Consider the following 8,250-nt stretch of genomic DNA (forward strand, 5'->3'; position numbering starts at 1 on the left):
TGTGACTCAGACATCGCCCTGTAAACCTCTTTTCTATCCCTATGCTTGTCACCCAAGTATTCCTCTGTTACCACCCTTTCCCTATCCCGGAAAATCCTTCTTTTCTCCTTATCTGCAGCTTCTACAACCTCATCCCACCACCAAGTTACTTTATGTCTTGGTGGGCCTCTTGTCCATCCACACACTGAATCAGTAACTCTCAAGAATGTTGCTCTTGAGGGCTCTGTACTGTTCATTAACACTTCTGTCAACGTCACCCTGTTCAGCCACCACTCTACTCATTTCGCTATAGAAGGCATCCCTTACTGCTTGGTTCTTCAACTTCCATATTTTCCTCCTAGGTGCATAGGTCCTCCCTTTCATCACTTGTTCTTTAAGCACCATGTTACATATCAATAACTTGTGTTGCTGCACAAATTCCTCGCTCCCCATAACTTTAACATCCCCCACTAACCTCCCATCAGCCCTCCTAACCAGAAAATGAATTATCTGACCGCTATTTTCCCCAGACTCATATGTAATTAACCTACTCTCTCTTTTCCTAAAATGTGTGTTGCAAGAATCACGTTCATTGCCTCCCCAAACCCGAGTATCATTTCCCCTTCCTCATTTCTTGTACCATATGCACATCACCCATGTACTCCTTCATATCCTTGAGCTGCATCACCTACATGACCATTTAAGTCCTCTCCCAAAACTACAATCTCATCATCCCCCATACCACCTACTACACGTATTAAATCCCAGAATATATCTTTTTCTACCTCACCCAAGCCTGCCTGTGGGGCATACGCCGATATAGATGTAACAGTGGCCAGCCAAACATAATTATCACTACTGCTATTCCTTCCCTGACTCATTTCATTCCTGACCTATTCCATTCCACCCATTTCTCCACCACCATCACACCCACACCACCACATCCACCTGCCCCCGCCTGCCAAAATACCTTGAATGCTGGGGTGAACAGGTTAATGCTAGAATATGATGCTAGTCACGGGGAAGTGCTATAGAATGGATGCACACCCGTAGTATTCCGCCATTGAGGTATGTGATAAGCTGCTAAAGGATGAACATTTATGCCAAGTTAAAGTGAATGACGTGTAGGATTTTTTTTATGTTTTGTGCAATTGTGTGACGTGAACCAAAATAAAGAGTAACAGGGGGGGGGAGGACCGAGAGAGAGAGAGAGAGAGAGAGAGAGAGAGAGAGGGAGGGGGAGACAAAGACAGACAGAAGGAGACAGAGACAAGACAGAGGGAGACAGAGGAAGGAAAGAGAGGAAGACCAGAGAGAGAGGGAGACAAGAGAGACAGGGAGACAGAGAGAGACAAGACAGAGGAAGGCAAGAGAGAGAGAGAGAGAGAGAGAGAGAGAGAGAGAGAGATCGGTAGACAGAGCAGGTACAGGGTTAAAACGAACACATCATCTAACTTACCTTCGCCGGGGTTGTAGATTGGCGATGTGGTGGTGTAGATTGGCGATGTGGTGGTGTAGATTGGCGATGTGGTGGTGTAGATTGGCGATGTGGTGGTGTAGATTGGCGATGTGGTGGTGTAGATTGGCGATGTGGTGGTGTAGATTGGCGATGTGGTGGTGTAGATTGGCGATGTGGTGGTGTAGATTGGCGATGTGGTGGTGTAGATTGGCGATGTGGTGGCGTAGATTGGCGATGTGGTGGCGTAGATTGGCGATGTGGTGGCGTAGATTGGCGATGTGGTGGTGCAGATTGGCGATGTGGTGGTGTAGATTGGCGATGTGGTGGTGTAGATTGGCGATGTGGTGGTGTAGATTGGCGATGTGGAGGCGTAGATTGGCGATTTGGAGGCGTAAATTGAAGATTTGGCGGTGTAGATTGGCGATTTGGCGTTGTAGATTGGCGATTTGGCAGTGTAGCTTGAAGATTTGGCGGCGTGGAGTGGCGAAAAGGATTGGCGAATTGGCGAAGGGGGGCCTGATGCACCCCTGTTTCTCACCATCACTGTTCCCAAACCTGTCAACAAAGGTCAGGTCATTATTATTGAACGGCTTTGACCTTATTTCTCCTGTTTCAAGACAATTTCATTCAGTCTAACGAAGGGATTCTTGTACTGAAAGGGTTGATGGAAATTTATGTAATGTCTGAGGTTTAAAAATATTCTTCAAAGCCATCAATGAATAAAATAATAATAATAAAAAAAAAAAGGTGAGAGGAAGATTGGACTGATGAGGGTGATGAAGGCTGTAGGTACGTATGTGGGTAAGTAGGTAGGTACAGACAGGTGTGGGTAAGTACAGGCAGGTGTGGGTAGGTACAGACAGGTGTGGGTAGGTACAGCAGGTGTGGGTAAGTACAAGCAGGTATGGGTAGGTACAGGCAGGTATGGGTAAGTACAGACAGATGTGGGTATAGTACAGGCAGGTGTGGGTAAGTACAGGCAGGTGTGGATAGGTACAGGCAGGTATGGGTGGGTACAGACAGGTATGGGTGGGTACAGACAGGTATGGGTGGGTACAGACAGGTATGGGTGAGTACAGGCAGGTGTGGGTGGGTACAGACAGATATGGGTGGGTACAGACAGGTGTGGGTGGGTACAGGCAGATATGGGTGGGTACAGACAGGTATGGGTGGGTACAGGCAGGTGTGGGTATAGTACAGGCAGGTGTGGGTAGGTACAGACAGGTGTGGGTGGGTACAGACAGGTGTGGGTAGGTACAGACAGGTGTGGGTGGGTACAGACAGGTGTGGGTAGGTACAGACAGGTATGGGTGGGTACAGACAGGTGTGGGTGGGTACAGACAGGTGTGGGTGGGTACAGACAGGTATGGGTAGGTACAGACAGGTGAGGGCAGGTAAACAGGTGAGGGCAGGTAGGTAGGCAGGAAGGTGGGTAGATCTGGAGTGAGTTAGACAGCTTGTACGGCATAGCCTGGTGGTGGCCATTAGCAATTTCCCTTATAACATTTAATTCTATCTATCTATCTATTGCCAGACGCCTCAATCCCGTAAGAGGTGGCCACAAACAAATCGCCTCCATGTGGCCCTGTCCCTCGCCATTTCACTGCCCAGCTTCCAGCTCACACTCCTCTCCCATATACTCTCCACTCCATCCCACCATCTCATCCTTGGCCTCCCCTTCCCTCTCCCTCCCCTCCATTTCACTCACATACACACTCCTCGTCAGTCTCTCACTCTCCATCCTTTCCACATGGCTAAACCACCTCAGTGTGTTTCTCCTAATGCTTTCTATCACATCCATATACACACCACAACGCTCCTTCACTTCCTCATTTGTCAGTCTGTCTCTCCATGTGACTCCACATGCTCCTCTCAGATAACTCATTTCCACTGCTCTCACTCTTGACTTCTGTCCCCCCAACAAGGTCCAAGCTTCACTTCCATACGTTAGAGTTGGTATCATAATACTGTCATTTAGTAACTTTTTCACTTCCATGCTCACTTTCCTGTTTCTTATCACTGCTTTCAAGGAACCAGCAACCATTCTTCCCTGCTGTACCTTTTCAAGCACTTCATCCTCTAAACTTCCATCTTTACTCAACACACTACCCAAGTACTTAAACGCACTCACATTTTCCATTTCCTCCTCATCCAACCTCACTGTACATTCACTAACTTCATTTCTCTCGAAGACCATAACTTTATTTTTACCTACATTCACCTTTAGATTCCATTTCTTACACACTGTCCCAAACTCATCCAAGCCTTGCAGCTCCCCTTCGTCCTCACTTAACACAGTATCCTCTGCAAACAACAGTAAGGGAGTTTCCAAACACTGCCCTTTCTCATTAGGGCCACTCCAACATCCACTGCCCTAACTCGTATCTCTTTTATAACCCAATCCATATACAGACTGAACAACCATGGAGACATGACACATCCCTGTTTTAACTCAAATATTACAAATATTACAATCTTCCGGGACTCTACCTTCCTCCCAGGCCAATCTGCACATCTCCCACGTCCATTCTACTACTCTCTCTCTCCCATGCTTCAGCATTTCACCACACACTTCATCAATTCCTGGGGCTTTCCCCATTTTCACTTTCTTCAATGCGTCCACTACTTCCATCCTACTGATTTCTTCCTCTGTCCTCACATCCCTCCTTCTCCCAGCCATTCCCCAGCCACTTATACTTTCTATGTTCAATAGTTCCTTAAAGTGTTCTCTCCATCTGCTCACTTTTTCTTCCTTCTCAACTAGTAATCTACCATTTTTATCTTTCACTCCCCAACTAACTTCTTTGGCACCCTGTCAGACTCTCTTTACCTCTTTCCAAAACATTTTCTTACATTTCCCCCACGTTACACTCAGATTCCTTCCAAATTTCTCATCCACACTCTCCTTACTCTCTCTTACTAATCTTTTCACCTCTCTCTTCCTCTCTACATATAACTCTCTCTTCCGTCTCTCAACTTCTTCCATGCCCCTGTTTCTCGTCCACTAAATATATGCTTTCTTCTTTTGTGCCACAGCCTGCCTCACCTCTTCATTCCACCATGCTGTTCCTTGCATCCCCTTTCGTTTTCTCTTCGCCCCACACACCACCTCACATAATGCACAGATTTCCTCTGTGAATACGTTACACACCTTCCACGTCCCCCATCTGCTCCAGTTCATATTTACCCAATCGTTCTTTTACTTCTCTCCTATACTCTGCCTTTTTTCCATCCTCTTGTAACTTTTCACCCTCCTTGTATGAACCACATCCTCCTGTCCTTCCCTTCTTCTATTCCTCCATTTCATTTGGACCTTGATTCTCACCGCCACCAAATAGTGGTCAGAAAGGCCACTCCCCCAACCTCTATATACTCTTGCATCCATTACACACCTTCTCATTCTTTCATCCACACACACATAATCAACGATTGCCCTCCGTTCATTCAGTTCACCATCCATCCTTCTCATCACTCGCCACGTATTACCAGTCACAAATAATTAACATAAACAGGCTAATGTCCACATCAATTATGGGATGAAGCCTAAATAACACATACACATACCTATATACGATGGCGTAGGTAATTGGAAGTTGGGGGGTGGGGGGCAAGGTGACCCTATGGCCAACGTGAGGTCAAGCTTTGCTCTGAGGACGTCACTGTTACACCATGTTCACGTACCCAATTATATTTGTATTTTCACACAGGTAAATCAACTGGTGGTCAAGAGGCAGGTTGAAGGGAACTTAAACGCCCCGCATACCCACGTAACTAAAGATATAACTAACATTAAAAGGAAAATTACTCACGTATCAGCGGAGCCCTTCCGTGTCCTTGGCAAACGAGTGCGACAATGGCAGCAAACCGCGCAGTGTAGTCCCTAAACTGTGACATACTGCTTCGAAGAAAACTTGTCAGCGTCCATCACTCCGAACTCAACTGAAACTTTCTCGATAGGGACGCTGGAGAGTGTTAATTCATAAACTGTGAAAAGTTTATGGCAAGGGTTAATATTAATAGCAGCGTAGTTCACTTATAACACCCAAATAATGTGGAAATAACTAATGATATGAAGGTTAGGGCCAATGAAGAAAAGGTCCGATGACTTGGTCCCGCTCGGAACTACAGATTCGAGGCAAACAAATCTAGTTATCACCATATAGTGCATAGTTTAGGACAAAGGGTAGTTAAGGTTCTTCATAGTGTACTTTATTTAATTTCCAGATTTTGCGGAAATAGCTTATGCGATGGGGAATAAATTTTTTGGTACGGTATTTGAAATTAATATAAGTTATGTTGTTAAATAGCATAGAGGTATTCGCAAGGAGTATATATATATATATATATATATATATATATATATATAAAATCATCATCATCATCATCATCAGCCATTACAAGTCCACTGCTGAACAAAGGCCTCCCCCAACCTTCTCCACGAATTCCTTGACTGAGCCAATCTTTGCCACGTTTTCCCTGCAAATTTGTCTATCTCATTCCTCCACCTCCTGTCTGGTCTTTTTCTGCGACGCTTACAATCTCTTGGTGTCCAGTCAGTCAACCTTTTGATCCATCGATTATTCTTTATTCTTGCAACATGGCCTACCCACCTCCATTTCTGTTCTTTTATAACTTCTATAATATCTTTGACTTTAATCTGCTCTCTCACCCAAGGTGATCTTTTCCTGTCTCTTAAAGATAATCCCAACATTGACCTTTCCATTGCTCTCTGAGAACAAATTAATTTATTTTCCATCGATTTTGTCAGTTTCCAAGTCTCACAACCATACGTCATAGCTGGAATTATACATTCGTTATATACTTTTCGTTTCATACAAAACTGGCAAGCTACTTTTCATAATGTCTCTATGTTTACCGAAAGCTTTCCATCCAATTGTAATGCGTCTTTTTATTTCGCTATCATTATCTTTCGTTAATTTTAGTATTTGTCCCAGGTAATTGTACTCCTCTACTTCTTCAAGAATTTCTCCGCTTATTCTGATGACGCTCTGTGGTGTTTGAGGATTAAAGATTATTTTTACTCCGGTTCATCTTCAGCCCTACTTTGAGACTTTCTCTGTTCAGGTCATTTAACATTTCTTGCAACGTCTCTGCTGTTTCTGAGATTAGGACAATGTCATCTGCAAATCTTAAATGGTTTAGCTTTTCTCCATCAATGTTCACTCCTTTGTTTTCCCAGTCTAGCTCTCTGAAAATACTTTCTATGCATGCTGTAAATAACTTTGGTGAAATTGTATCTCCCTGACGCACGCCCTTCGCAATCTTAATTTTCTCAGAGTCCTTATGTAATTTAAATGTATCAGTTCCCTCTTTATCTATGTTTTCGAGCAGTTTTACGATGTTCTCATTCACTCCTTGTTCTCGCAATGAATTTATAATTGCTATGTGCTCCACTGAGTCGACAGCCTTTTCGTAATCAACAAAACCTAAGCACAGTGGTTTATTATATTCTGTAGTTTTCTCATTTAGCTGATTCATTGTGTGTAGATGACCAGTAGTCGAATACCCCCTTCGGAATCCTGCCTGTTCACGAGGTTGGTTTTCCTCCAAATTTGTAGTTATTCTGTTTGTAAGGACTTTAGTGAAGAGTTTGTAAATGACTGATAGCAAGCTAATGGGTCGATAGTTACTAAGGTCTTTTGAGGCACGTTTTTTGTAAAGTAAAATAATTATTGCATTACACCATGTTTTGGGAATTTTCTTCTTTTTTATACATTGAGTAAATAAGTGAGCAAGCCTATTCTGTATTTCTGCTCCTGCATCTAACAGTAAATCTGCTACTATTCCATCTTCTCCCGGAGCCTTCCCGCTTTTCATATTTTTGAGAGAAATATTTACTTCGTCTGGTGTTACCTCAGGTATTTCACTTGTGTCAACAGAAAAGTTAGCTGTTGGTACTACTGTCTTTGATGCAAACAGTTCTTTGTAAAATTCTTCAACTCTCTTCAGCATCATATCTCTGTATTTAATGGCTTCACTGTTTTTGTCTTTTAGTGATGTAATTTGTTGCTCTCCGAGTGCCATTTTACTTCGGACCTCTTTCAGACTCTTTCTTTTCTTTTTATGGTTTCTTTGATTTGATGCATGTTTCTCTTTCTTTTCTCTTCTCTTTGTCTTTTGTTGATAAGCTTATTTAATTCCGCTCGTTCTATTTCATCTTTGTTTTCACTTTCATTTCCTTTCTTTTTTTTCATAAGCCGAGTGTCTTTTCTGAATACTTCTTGGCTTTACTTGTATTAGGTTTTCCTACTACCTCCCGCTGATTCTCTTACCACTTTTGTTAGTCATTCAGTTCATCAGTGTCACATTCAGCATTACTGAGAGCTTGAAATCTGTTCTTTATTTCTAACTGAAAGGCTACTTTGTTTTCGTTTACTTTTATTGGCCATATTTTATTATCTTTAATCTTCTTTCTTTTATTTCTGAAACTGAATCTGGCTGTGCAACCCACGATTCTATGGTCACTACCGATATTTACTTTGTTGAGAACTGTGACATTTGTGATCGTGTTATTCTTATCTGCTATAATGAAGTCGATTTCGTTCTTTATTTCTCCATTTGGGCTTCTCCAGGTCCACTTTCTCCCTGTTCTTTTGTGGAAGAATGTGTTCATTATTCTCATGTTAAACATTTCTGCAAAGTTTACCAGCATGTCTCCTCTTTCGTTCCTTTCTCCCACTCCAAATTTTCCCATACATGCTTCTCCATTTTTGATTTTCCAACTTTTGCATTGAAGTCTCCCATGAGTATAGTATAGGTGATCTTTTCCTCCCATAATCTGGGAGATGTCA

The sequence above is a fragment of the Coenobita brevimanus genome, chromosome 41 (genome assembly GCF_032717465.1).
Source record: "Coenobita brevimanus isolate Jiangsu-jjx chromosome 41, ASM3271746v2, whole genome shotgun sequence".
NCBI lineage: Eukaryota > Metazoa > Arthropoda > Malacostraca > Decapoda > Coenobitidae > Coenobita > Coenobita brevimanus.